Source organism: Acipenser ruthenus, chromosome 51, assembly GCF_902713425.1.
Source record: "Acipenser ruthenus chromosome 51, fAciRut3.2 maternal haplotype, whole genome shotgun sequence".
NCBI lineage: Eukaryota > Metazoa > Chordata > Actinopteri > Acipenseriformes > Acipenseridae > Acipenser > Acipenser ruthenus.
Window position 1 is genome coordinate 8,806,659 of NC_081239.1, and position 14,525 is coordinate 8,821,183.

Sequence of the window (14,525 nt, forward strand, 5' to 3'; positions counted from 1 at the left end):
AAATAAAATACTTATAACTGGATTACAAATCTCTGTCTGATAATGACACACCGCATCACTCCTGCACCTGTACACTGCAAACCACTTTGCCACAGTCGGTAAGCATTCTTGGTACTGTGAAGCAATTTAGTCTGCTCTGCATGCTGCATTTTAAAATCCTGGTATAAACAGTCACCTAAACTGAAACCTAAGATACTGAAATGCTGCACCTCATAATAAAAGGTATTTCTAATGGCCTGGGGATTTAGTGAAATGCATTTTGATTGGACAGTCATCTGTGATGTTTGTCCTATGAATATTTCACAACAGTTAATATTTTGTTTTCTGGTAAGCTTGTACTTGTGATCGCTGAATCTCGTGAAAAGTATATAAAACCATCCCTGATTGGTTGTTGGAGCCTTTGGAGATGTCACTCATATGGTATGCAACCGATGGTTGTTTAAAACGCCTTAAAATGGGCATCTACCGTCACCATGACATCATCGTTCACATATCAATGATTTATAGCAGCTGTTTTTTGGGTCCAGTTAGGAGTGAATAGTCAGATGTTTTCCAAATGGTTTCATGTGGGCTTTTGAAAATCCAGTATTGCACCGAATATAGCCTTGCAGCCAAATAATATTTCTCAAGAACTGGCAAGGATAGCCCTCCTAGTTCAGAGAGCGAGAATCTCCTTTTCTTTATTCTGGGCTGGGAACCCTCCATATAGACAGCAGACAGATTGGCAGCATTTTCCAGTTCAGCATCTTCTACTATTAATTCTTATTGGTAGTGTGACAGTCTGGCTCGCAGTGGTGAAGTGGATGACGTCACGGACCAGGAAGTAACTGACACCAAAACAGTGGATGGGTGGGTGAAGCTGAATGCTGCGGCACTCAGCATATTTATTAATAAACAAAACAAAAGATTTAACAAAACACAAAACAAAAGGGCACGAAGGCCAAACGAATCAACAAACAAACAAGTAAGTGTCGTGCTGGAGAATCCAGCACGTTTTAGCAATTGTTTTTTTAAATGTGACTCGCTCTCTCCGCTCCCCGTACTCTCCTCTGTACACCCAACCTCGAGTGCAGAGAGTTGATTTTTTATTTTTTTTTTGCCTTTCATAACAGACTATGAATAGCAGCACGCTCAACACTTTTGTCAACCAATTGTTATTAATTTCACTTCGATCTTCAATTACAGTTTGAGCTCATACACGTATATTGTCGATAAACGGTTTTTCATTTAAATAAATTATTATTTATATATATATATATATATGGATGGATGTTTACCGTGTTAAGGACAATGCTTTCAGTTTTGAGCATTCTGACATGGTTTTTCTTGGCTTTTATAATGCCTAATTGCAACATAAATTGAAAAGGTTAAACTAGTTTTCATTTGAATTAATAGTCTGATTAATAATTTAAAATGAACACAATGCTATATTATCTTAAATCAGTTGTTTGTTTTATACTAAGAGTTTTGTTCTCGATTTGAACAGGAGTGCTCATTGCAATGTTTAAGATTGGCATTTGTTACATTTTAGCCCATGTCTTTAGTCAAAAACATGGATACATTGTTTATCCTCAAACATGATGGTGCAATTGCAACAGACAATCTGAAGTTTAAACCTGAGGACTAAATCCAGTTTAAACCTCAATCACCAATCTGATTCAGATGGTCCGTTGCAATTGCACCAAAAAGTTTATAATGGTATTTTTTATTATTTTTGTCAGTAATGATTTGCCCGTTGGGAATGCAGTGCCCACAGTGCACTGATTGCCTATGTACAATTAGTAATATAAAAAGCAATACTATCTGTGATTAAACTACAGTTTCAAGATTATATCACGTGCCATGCCTCAGAATAATTTCAAGTGCCAGATTATATCACGTGGCGTGCCTCAGACTCATTTCAAGTGCCAGATTATATAACGTGGCGTGCCTCAGACTCATTTCAAGTGCCAGATTATATCACGTGGCGTGCCTCATCATAATTTCAAGTGCCAGATTATATAAACGTGGCGTGCCTCAGACTCATTTCAAGTGCCAGATTATATAACATGGCGTGCCTCCGAATAATTTCAAGTGCCAGATTATATAACGTGGCGTGCCTCAGACTCATTTCAAGTGCCAGATTATATAACGTGGCGTGCCTCAGAATGATTTCAAGTGCCCGGGTGTGCCTTCCCTAAAAAAGGTTGAGAGCCACTGGTCTAGGCAATGTGAACGACAAGGGCCGTTACATTCTTATTGTAAGCATACACTGCTTCAAAATGCAGCACAGCTTCAACTGTTCACTTCATCAAAAACAAAAAGAGATGCCATGAAAATAACCGCTTACAAAATTCAATCAAACTTGAATTAGTTACAAAACAAGACGGCACAGTAATCAATTACAGCTTCAAAAAGCCACAGAATACACCCGCAACCAATGAGACTGAGCAAGATACAAGATTACAAATAATAAGAATTTAAACCATCAGTGTTACTTAGGATTCAACCTATTGTTTTTTTTTATTTATTATTTTTTTAAGTATCATAATAATATTCAACTCGCAGTTCATCATTGGATTTAATGCAGCATCAAGTCTTGTCTGCTGCACACAACTCGCTATCCTATTGTTGTCTTCAGATATTAAAAATCCAAACACTGCTCTTTAGAGACTTATTTACTGCAGGATGATCACACGATACACAGCACTGGGAAAATGAGTGTCTCAATGTTCTTGCATCATTAGTAAGCATGCCTGAGCAAACATTAAATTCTGTGCTGGATGAAATTCAATCATGTATATGGGTGTACATTATCAGCTAAAATAACACACACTGCAGATAGACGAGTGTGTGTGTTTTTATTTTCTCTCATCGGTGCCATGCAGACAGGCTCCCGATTATCAGAGCACCCCTATTATTAAATAAAAACATGTAAACTGGCACAGAAATAAGAAATAAAAGCTTCTTGAAGTGCGTCCTGAATGGTTATAATAACGCGATGCAAAGTGAAATGCAAGTGCTTTGAATGAAGTGACTGAACTAACACGATGAGACTGCAGTTTAAAGGTACGTGTATTTTGTTGATCTTACAGTAAATCAATGAAATGTGCGTGTTTCAGCACATTGCCACCAACTGTCATTTTAACATTTTACTATGGAGGGGCGTTAACATGAACACAAAAATGTAAGACCAGCAGATGACAGAAAACACTTTAATCCCCATTAAGATGAGCGACGTGATTGTTTGGTCTTGAGATCTGTTTATATGGTCTCATGACAATGTGCTCTGATGCCCTTCAGTGATTTCAATTAATATTTAGCTTGTGCAGGATAAGACATGGGATTACTCTGCAATCTCATCAAGCTTACTACCAGTCACGTCCAGAACTGTCACGTCCATGACGCTAATCTGGGCACTTACTATTAAGAAAGGGTCAACAATTGTATTCCAGAAAATATATTTTAAAAAGTTAGCTTTGCATAGAAAGTTTGAACAAAATATATAATGTAGTATCCAACTTTTATAGAAACTTTACCAAGAAAATGTTATGGCTGTGACATTTGGTTTAATTTAAACACCATTATTTTGAATCACTAAAATATTTCCCTTTATCCCAAGAAAATGTAATATCAGTAACGTGGTATTACATACCCAGAATCAAAATGTGACATATTTACAAATGTGTGACTAAAACATGCATCTACAATTGACAGCTAAAGTGTATGGAAGCTGGGCTTCTGAAAATGTTGCTTTTTTAACAGTAATTTTAAATGCCTGTAAAGTAAAGGCACAAAGAGAACAATAATAATACAGCCTGCATTGATATACATCCTTCAGTACAAATACAGGGAGAGATGATTTTCATAAATGCAGCTTTTTTTTTCATGGCCATGGCACTTTTTCATTGTCCTTATAATATTTTTACTTATTAAAAACAAGACTAATTGTTTAGAATGTTACTGCAATTACTGATTTGAGGACACCTGTGCGTACAGCAATAACTTGCATAGTATTGATTTGAGGCACCTCTGTGTGCAGCAATAACTTGCATAGTATTGATTTGAGGCACCTCTGTGTGCAGAGCAATAACTTGCATAGTATTGATTTGAGACACCTCTGTGTGTAGAGCAATAACTTGCATAGTATTGATTTGAGGACACCTCTGTGTGCAGAGCAATAACTTGCATAGTATTGATTTGAGGCACCTCTGTGTGCAGAGCAATAACTTGCATAGTATTGATTTGAGGACACCTCTGTGTGTACAGCAATAACTTGCATAGTATTGATTTGAGGACACCTCTGTGTGCAGAGCAATAACTTGCATAGTATTGATTTGAGGACACCTCTGTGTGTACAGCAATAACTTGCATAGTATTGATTTGAGGACACCTCTGTGTGCAGAGCAATAACTTGCATAGTATTGATTTGAGGACACCTCTGTGTGTACAGCAATAACTTGCATAGTATTGATTTGAGGCACCTCTGTGTGCAGAGCAATAACTTGCATAGTATTGATTTGAGGCACCTCTGTGTGTACAGCAATAACTTGCATAGTATTGATTTGAGGACACCTCTGTGTGCAGAGCAATAACTTGCATAGTATTGATTTGAGGCACCTCTGTGTGCAGAGCAATAACTTGCATAGTATTGAGTTGAGGCACCTCTGTGTGTAGAGCAATAACTTGCATAGTATTGAGTTGAGGCACCTCTGTGTGCAGAGCAATAACTTGCACAGTACTGTTCACTTAAGAAACAGTCGGAAATGAGTCATGGAAAAGAGATCTACTGAAAAAATTAATTTAAAAGCAAGTGAACTGCCCTTTTTAATCTGTGAAAATAACAGAGATTAATTGTACTGTAACGCGCATTCTTGTGCTAAACTCTTAGCCTTTCAGATACGTTTCTTTCTGTAATATTAAGCAACAATGTCACGATAATAAACAAAGCATTGCACACAATTACAATCCTGCCCAGTAACACACTGACTGCTCTGACACACTCAGTTACAATGAGACAATACAAGGAACACACTGACTGCTCTGACACACTCAGTTACAATGAGACAATACAAGGAACACACTGACTGCTCTGACACACTCAGTTACAATGAGACAACACAAGGAACACACTGACTGCTCCGACACACTCAGTTACAATGAGACAATACAAGGAACACACTGACTGCTCTGACACACTCAGTTACAATGAGACAATACAAGGAACACACTGACTGCTCTGACACACTCAGTTACAATGAGACAATATAAGCCGAGTATGAAGCTGATTGAAGTGTAATGAATAGAGAGAGACACTTACTTCAGGTCTTGTCAGTGGGATGTGCAGCACGGCTCTAGTGCTCCAGTCACTCGCTCTGACCGTCTCCTCAGTGAATGTGTCCTTTCTTCTCTTCAGATCTGAAAATGTGTTTGTTTAGTTCAAGGAGAACAAGGATTTTTTTTTACAGATATTATTTGCTTTGGTTCACTTTCACAGATGTATACTGTACTATGAGATTACAGGAATACAGATTAAGATACTGTGAAAGAAGCCGTTCAAGAGGAGGGGACAATTTCACCCCCCAGGTGATCAAGGAAGTGCAGCACTATCTGAAAGCAAGGCTTGTAAACCCGTATTGTAACCTCGTGTAGTAGCAGATATCCTGCATCAAAATAAAAACGAGTTTCTTTCAGGTAGCAATATTAAAAACCCTGTGTGACGCTCCACAGCACGAGTTTGGAATTGAGGTCTCCCTCAGTGTTTTAAATGATACCAGCAGAATAAAACTAGCAAAGGCAACAAAGATACACTTCATTGAGAGAATGTTTAAACATGATTTCAAACACATTAAGAAGGACAGAAAGCCGGTTTTCCATGCGTGTTCATGTAAGTGTGAAAATGGCAGAGTCACTGTATTAACGTTTTGGAATGCGCTGCTTTTACAATCATTACGGTACACGTGCACGCACTCCACTCAGTGAAATAATTGTTTGATACTGAAAATATATTTTGATCTCGTTTATAAAAAAAAAAAAAAAAACTTCCCCGACTGCATTTACTCGCTAGATGTTTTCAACACAAGATCAATCTGTCTGCAAACCCGCCACTCGAGCAGCACTGAGCCCGCGGCACGGAGACTGCAACTGAGAGATATGAATAAAAACAAACACGCCGCTTCACAAATACAACACACACACACAAAAACAACGCGCTCCTACCACACTACAACCCGGACCTTTCAAAATAATACAATATAACAGCGCTCTGTAGTTTATAAACACATTGTAGAGCTCCATGCAGACTCTCTCACCTCCTCTCTGCTCTCCCTCAGTGTCTGAACGGATAAAACAACGCGCTCCTACCACACTACAACCCGGACCTTTCAAAATAATACAATATAACAGCGCTCTGTAGTTTATAAACACATTGTAGAGCTCCATGCAGACTCTCTCACCTCCTCTCTGCTCTCCCTCAGTGTCTGAACGGATAAAACAACGCGCTCCTACCACACTACAACCCGGACCTTTCAAAATAATACAATATAACAGCGCTCTGTAGTTTATAAACACATTGTAGAGCTCCATGCAGACTCTCTCACCTCCTCTCTGCTCTCCCTCAGTGTCTGAACGGATAAAACAACGCGCTCCTACCACACTACAACCCGGACCTTTCAAAATAATACAATATAACAGCGCTCTGTAGTTTATAAACACATTGTAGAGCTCCATGCAGACTCTCTCACCTCCTCTCTGCTCTCCCTCAGTGTCTGAACGGATAAAACAACGCGCTCCTACCACACTACAACCCGGACCTTTCAAAATAATACAATATAACAGCGCTCTGTAGTTTATAAACACATTGTAGAGCTCCATGCAGACTCTCTCACCTCCTCTCTGCTCTCCCTCAGTGTCTGAACGGATAAAACAACGCGCTCCTACCACACTACAACCCGGACCTTTCAAAATAATACAATATAACAGCGCTCTGTAGTTTATAAACACATTGTAGAGCTCCATGCAGACTCTCTCACCTCCTCTCTGCTCTCCCTCAGTGTCTGAACGGATAAAACAACGCGCTCCTACCACACTACAACCCGGACCTTTCAAAATAATACAATATAACAGCGCTCTGTAGTTTATAAACACATTGTAGAGCTCCATGCAGACTCTCTCACCTCCTCTCTGCTCTCCCTCAGTGTCTGAACGGATAAAACAACGCGCTCCTACCACACTACAACCCGGACCTTTCAAAATAATACAATATAACAGCGCTCTGTAGTTTATAAACACATTGTAGAGCTCCATGCAGACTCTCTCACCTCCTCTCTGCTCTCCCTCAGTGTCTGAACGGATAAAACAACGCGCTCCTACCACACTACAACCCGGACCTTTCAAAATAATACAATATAACAGCGCTCTGTAGTTTATAAACACATTGTAGAGCTCCATGCAGACTCTCTCACCTCCTCTCTGCTCTCCCTCAGTGTCTGAACGGATAAAACAACGCGCTCCTACCACACTACAACCCGGACCTTTCAAAATAATACAATATAACAGCGCTCTGTAGTTTATAAACACATTGTAGAGCTCCATGCAGACTCTCTCACCTCCTCTCTGCTCTCCCTCAGTGTCTGAACGGATAAAACAACGCGCTCCTACCACACTACAACCCGGACCTTTCAAAATAATACAATATAACAGCGCTCTGTAGTTTATAAACACATTGTAGAGCTCCATGCAGACTCTCTCACCTCCTCTCTGCTCTCCCTCAGTGTCTGAACGGATAAAACAACGCGCTCCTACCACACTACAACCCGGACCTTTCAAAATAATACAATATAACAGCGCTCTGTAGTTTATAAACACATTGTAGAGCTCCATGCAGACTCTCTCACCTCCTCTCTGCTCTCCCTCAGTGTCTGAACGGATAAAACAACGCGCTCCTACCACACTACAACCCGGACCTTTCAAAATAATACAATATAACAGCGCTCTGTAGTTTATAAACACATTGTAGAGCTCCATGCAGACTCTCTCACCTCCTCTCTGCTCTCCCTCAGTGTCTGAACGGATAAAACAACGCGCTCCTACCACACTACAACCCGGACCTTTCAAAATAATACAATATAACAGCGCTCTGTAGTTTATAAACACATTGTAGAGCTCCATGCAGACTCTCTCACCTCCTCTCTGCTCTCCCTCAGTGTCTGAACGGATAAAACAACGCGCTCCTACCACACTACAACCCGGACCTTTCAAAATAATACAATATAACAGCGCTCTGTAGTTTATAAACACATTGTAGAGCTCCATGCAGACTCTCTCACCTCCTCTCTGCTCTCCCTCAGTGTCTGAACGGATAAAACAACGCGCTCCTACCACACTACAACCCGGACCTTTCAAAATAATACAATATAACAGCGCTCTGTAGTTTATAAACACATTGTAGAGCTCCATGCAGACTCTCTCACCTCCTCTCTGCTCTCCCTCAGTGTCTGAACGGATAAAACAACGCGCTCCTACCACACTACAACCCGGACCTTTCAAAATAATACAATATAACAGCGCTCTGTAGTTTATAAACACATTGTAGAGCTCCATGCAGACTCTCTCACCTCCTCTCTGCTCTCCCTCAGTGTCTGAACGGATAAAACAACGCGCTCCTACCACACTACAACCCGGACCTTTCAAAATAATACAATATAACAGCGCTCTGTAGTTTATAAACACATTGTAGAGCTCCATGCAGACTCTCTCACCTCCTCTCTGCTCTCCCTCAGTGTCTGAACGGATAAAACAACACGCTCCTACCACACTACAACCCGGACCTTTCAAAATAATACAATATAACAGCGCTCTGTAGTTTATAAACACATTGTAGAGCTCCATGCAGACTCTCTCACCTCCTCTCTGCTCTCCCTCAGTGTCTGAACGGGTAAAACAACGCGCTCCTACCACACTACAACCCGGACCTTTCAAAATAATACAATATAACAGCGCTCTGTAGTTTATAAACACATTGTAGAGCTCCATGCAGACTCTCTCACCTCCTCTCTGCTCTCCCTCAGTGTCTGAACGGATAAAACAACGCGTTCCTACCACACTACAACCCGGACCTTTCAAAATAATACAATATAACAGCGCTCTGTAGTTTATAAACACATTGTAGAGCTCCATGCAGACTCTCTCACCTCCTCTCTGCTCTCCCTCAGTGTCTGAACGGATAAAACAACGCGCTCCTACCACACTACAACCCGGACCTTTCAAAATAATACAATATAACAGCGCTCTGTAGTTTATAAACACATTGTAGAGCTCCATGCAGACTCTCTCACCTCCTCTCTGCTCTCCCTCAGTGTCTGAACGGATAAAACAACGCGCTCCTACCACACTACAACCCGGACCTTTCAAAATAATACAATATAACAGCGCTCTGTAGTTTATAAACACATTGTAGAGCTCCATGCAGACTCTCTCACCTCCTCTCTGCTCTCCCTCAGTGTCTGAACGGATAAAACAACGCGCTCCTACCACACTACAACCCGGACCTTTCAAAATAATACAATATAACAGCGCTCTGTAGTTTATAAACACATTGTAGAGCTCCATGCAGACTCTCTCACCTCCTCTCTGCTCTCCCTCAGTGTCTGAACGGATAAAACAACGCGCTCCTACCACACTACAACCCGGACCTTTCAAAATAATACAATATAACAGCGCTCTGTAGTTTATAAACACATTGTAGAGCTCCATGCAGACTCTCTCACCTCCTCTCTGCTCTCCCTCAGTGTCTGAACGGATAAAACAACGCGCTCCTACCACACTACAACCCGGACCTTTCAAAATAATACAATATAACAGCGCTCTGTAGTTTATAAACACATTGTAGAGCTCCATGCAGACTCTCTCACCTCCTCTCTGCTCTCCCTCAGTGTCTGAACGGATAAAACAACGCGCTCCTACCACACTACAACCCGGACCTTTCAAAATAATACAATATAACAGCGCTCTGTAGTTTATAAACACATTGTAGAGCTCCATGCAGACTCTCTCACCTCCTCTCTGCTCTCCCTCAGTGTCTGAACGGATAAAACAACGCGCTCCTACCACACTACAACCCGGACCTTTCAAAATAATACAATATAACAGCGCTCTGTAGTTTATAAACACATTGTAGAGCTCCATGCAGACTCTCTCACCTCCTCTCTGCTCTCCCTCAGTGTCTGAACGGATAAAACAACGCGCTCCTACCACACTACAACCCGGACCTTTCAAAATAATACAATATAACAGCGCTCTGTAGTTTATAAACACATTGTAGAGCTCCATGCAGACTCTCTCACCTCCTCTCTGCTCTCCCTCAGTGTCTGAACGGGTCTGTCTCCCACAGGACGAGGAATATACCAATCACAAAATACAAACCGATCAGCGCGGTCTGACAATTCATCTAATATGGACCGCAAAGGAAATCGTGATACCGGGGATCTTTTAATAAAAAATGAATATGACTTTCAGTTTTAACATCATAATCGAGCTGTTTGTAGCTCTATATTTTCCCCAGTGAATACAATTTGAATTCAGGTAACCCCTCCCCCATGCCGGAGTTGGTATAGTCGTTTCTCTATCAGGCGGCAGCAGCGTCGATGCAGCGAGTTTCACGCAGATATATAATCTGTGTTTCGTGTAATTATATTGATATTTCCCGTCCTCTTCTTCCAAATGAGATGTTCAAACACTAACGCGATACCCCTGATAATGTTTTTAGAAGTATATCAGGTTAATTCAAGTTGAGCGGGGTTGTCACAAACAGATCCACAATGGCGCAGGCATGCTCGCAGTTTCATAGCTTTCTCTTCGCTAGTCTTGCAGGTTCAGTGCGTGTGAACTTGTTTTTGGTAAATACAGCACAGGGTCGCAGAAAGGTCATTCTTTACGAGTAAACTTCCAGGCAGTAACCTCTGCTATTTCTACCCCATGCTTTTATTTAGTTTCTGTTAAACTGTATGATTGTCTCCTATTCTTTATCCAGGACAGTATTCCTCCCTGCTGTCCAGCGGCACAGATTTAGAATCTTCCTCAGACTGCGCTGCGAACTAAACCAGGCAACAGAGCCGCGTCCACAGCAGCAGAAGAGTCACCAGCAATGAGACACGCCAAGGAGTGCGCTGCTCTGTGAGACTCGAGGGGACGCGTTATCAAAGCGCTTCCTCCAGCCTTTAATTAACTGCTATTGATTTTAAAAAGAACAAGACATCATGTTAATGTTACAACATGAAAAACTAAACACACTGAGAGCGCTGAAGAGGGCTTGAAATACAGTGTATTACTCAGCTGTGTGGTTCTAGTTTTGTAAAATGAACAGGTGGTTTACCTCTTTAAAATAAATAGGAGTTAATTAAAGACTGGCGTAAAAGCTTTGCAAAGATGTCCTGAGGTGTCTTATTGTGATTAAAAAGCGTCCCATTCCACCAGAAAAACCTGAGAGGCGTTAGAAAACTAAAGCTCTTTGAATGAAATGCTTTTTATTATATGAATAACTACCCAGTGGAGTGACAGAGCAGGTTAATAAACTAAATGTATTGAATGAATAATGAAATCAGATCATATATGTCAGAGAGTGAGAGGTTTGTATTAAACAGTCCAGTTACAGTATTTTTAAAATGTTTTAGTAGTTTAACTGCTTATGACTGCGAGGATTGGAAACAAAGGTAAATATTCTCATACAATACTCTGCATTTATATTACTACGCCCAACAGTACTTTCTGTAAAGCTGTATTTGGGTCTGTAGTTGTTGTCCCCGGTCTGTACCAAGTGTATTCATTCAGGAGAAGCAACACGAGTGAAGGTGAATAAGCAGCCTACAGAATGTGTGCATTGCAGAAAGCGTTTATTATTAAAACATGACGAGACATCTCTCAGGTTTCATTAATAACACCAATATTCTCTTTGACTGGCGTTAGGTTGTAACCCTTCAAAAGTTACAAACTTTAAAATGCAATGCTTCAATTTATCCAGTAGGTGGCACCAAAACACTGTTCATCTTTTAAACTGTACAGTTTAGATTGCATTGCTTGATAATGTTCATTCCTCCTTGAATGAGTTCAGTAAAAAGGGGCGGACCTAGATATTTCAAACAGCATTACTGATATTTTTGTGATACAATACACACATAAAAACAATGTGCTCCACAATATAAAGCATTCTTTAATTCTTAGTTTAAATTGCTGCATAATAAAGTGAATGTACACAAACATTTGTGTTTAGTGTTTAAGTCTTCTAATAATTAGATTATTATCTTTAACCCATTTATCTTTTTAAATGATACCTTCAATCTTCTACTGTGATACAAATGTGAAAATGTAAAAAAAGTTGATGGATGATCGAAACAAAATCTTTGTTGTTTTGTGAAACGTAATTAACTCTCATCAAAAAAATTTAACTTCTAAGAATCTTCGTGTTTCTTTTCTTTGTAAATCACCTCCTCACCCAGTTCATTGCTCTGTGTGTGTAATCTCCATGCCTGCAATGGTAATGACTAGAGTTAAATCACCTCCTCACCCAGGTCATTGCTCTGTGTGTGTAATCTCCATGCCTGCAATGGTAATGACTAGAGTTCAATCACCTCCTCACCCAGTTCATTGCTCTGTGTGTGTAATCTCCATGCCTGCAATGGTAATGACTAGAGTTCAATCACCTCCTCACCCAGTTCATTGCTCTGTGTGTGTAATCTCCATGCCTGCAATGGTAATGACTAGAGTTAAATCCTAGGGGTCAGATGTAAACCCTTTTTATTTTCTTTTATTTAAAATATATTCTGATGCTGCAGTCATTTTAATGTGCCCATCAGAAAACACTTCTCCTTTTCTGTGGTCAGTCTGCTCTGCGTTCATTTCTGAGAAGGAAATACGTGTCTGTGGTTAGTGAGAGGAAGTGAAGGCAGGCAGGTTTTAAATTGAGCCTGAATACTGGAATGCAGCCCTGCACCCCCTGTTAAACTGACAAGAGGGGATTCTGAAAAGGGGAGATTGAGCTGAGCAGCTTCATACCAAACATGTCCTCAATCATCTTTAGATGACGAGGTCTGGTCTGCTCCTTAGAAAATAATTAAACAAAGATCTATTATAAAGCTGTGGTATAATGAAAAACAATTCATGTGAAAATCTGAGGGGAACATTGAAGCAGGGTTTCACTCTAACTATTCTCCTGTTGAATGCAAACCTACAAGTGTGGTGTTCTGTGTGTCTCTGCTCTGGGGGCTCTTGCCACCCCTCCTCAAAGGCTCAGCCACTGTAGAGCCTCACCCCTCTGAGGGAGACTCCCTGCTGGGACAGAGGGGGACCCCCTGGACAAACAGTCACTTCAATCCAGTGGCCTCTGCTGCTCTGCACACAGGAAGGGGCTCATGTTTTCATTTTACTTGAGGATGATCTCATTATAAGTCAGGTGAATTGGTACAGCCTTACTAATAAACTGCTTAGTCTGGAGAGTAAATAAAAATATATAGTTGTCTTTTTAGAAATCTAGAAAAATATGTTGACTACAGAATTCTATGGACTATAAATGTGTAAAAAGTATCTTAGCTGTATATGTTTCATATTGCAACAAAACAATTCAACTGATATTATAAATGATATTATATGCCAATATATTGTAGTTATCTTCGTGTGTCTAGCCTACAGTACATAAGACAGCTTTACATACATTAATATACAAAGCTCACAAGCTAGTTTGTGCTTGAAGGTGTGGGGACTATTGACAAGATGACTCAAAATCAGTGGAGGCTCCTTAGAGGAGGCAAGGGAGGCAGAGCCTCCTCAAAATATCAAAAAAATAATAATAATAATAATTATATATTGTAATGATTTTTTCTGCTGTCTTTCAGGATAATGTCCTTGTGGTGTGTTGGAGGCAATAATAAATCCAAGGAAAACAGAACTAAGAAGGAAACACGCCAGGGCGTGGCTTTATTTGAAACAAAACAAAATACACTGCAGGTGCATACAAAAACACAAGAAAAGCCTAAACCCTTTCCTGGGTCTAACTAAACAGTTAAATTGTCCGTCTCTAAACAGGGACAGGCTATTCCTGTTTACACTCACAGATAATTTATTTAGTTTTCCTTACTTTAGTTTATTTCTGCACAACCAACTCCACTCATGCTCTCAGCAACTCCTCTTCACATTCCAACCCCCACCTATTCAACCTTACTACTCTTTTAACTCCCAGCCAATTACACAATTAATCACTTAACTTATATTGGAGACAATCCTGACATCAGCATCATCCTCAGGGTCTTAATGCCTCCACATACCCTATCCAATATAATGACATACCTTTTACAACCCAACATAACATTAACCCTTTTTAAACCCCAGTTTGTGGTTTAACCTCTCTTAACCAACCTGTAATATCCCCTTTACGTTCCTTTGATAACTCTCTGATTTTACTTTTACACCTTTTACATTATCGCCGCCCTCTGTTTACCATCCAGTTGGTTTATGTTGTCTTTTCATACTTTATTACTTTTGTTTGTTTAAACACCTTC

General features: G+C 40.2%; 1 protein-coding gene across 2 annotated transcripts in view; it reads right to left on the reverse strand.

Moving 5' to 3' along the window:
• Positions 1-10,973, reverse strand: part of LOC117970383 (zinc finger protein 501-like) — a 35,244-nt gene extending 24,271 nt beyond the window's left edge. The window contains exons 1-2 of one of the 2 annotated variants that reach the window (XM_059015871.1): positions 10,323-10,443; positions 5,300-5,397 (exon numbers count right to left, since the gene is read on the reverse strand). The gene's annotated coding sequence lies outside the window, so the exon portion shown is untranslated. Of the gene's footprint in view, positions 1-5,299; positions 5,398-10,322 lie in introns of both variants that reach the window. The other variant, XM_059015870.1, reaches the window with a different exon arrangement.
• Positions 10,974-14,525: the final 3,552 nt, after the last annotated feature.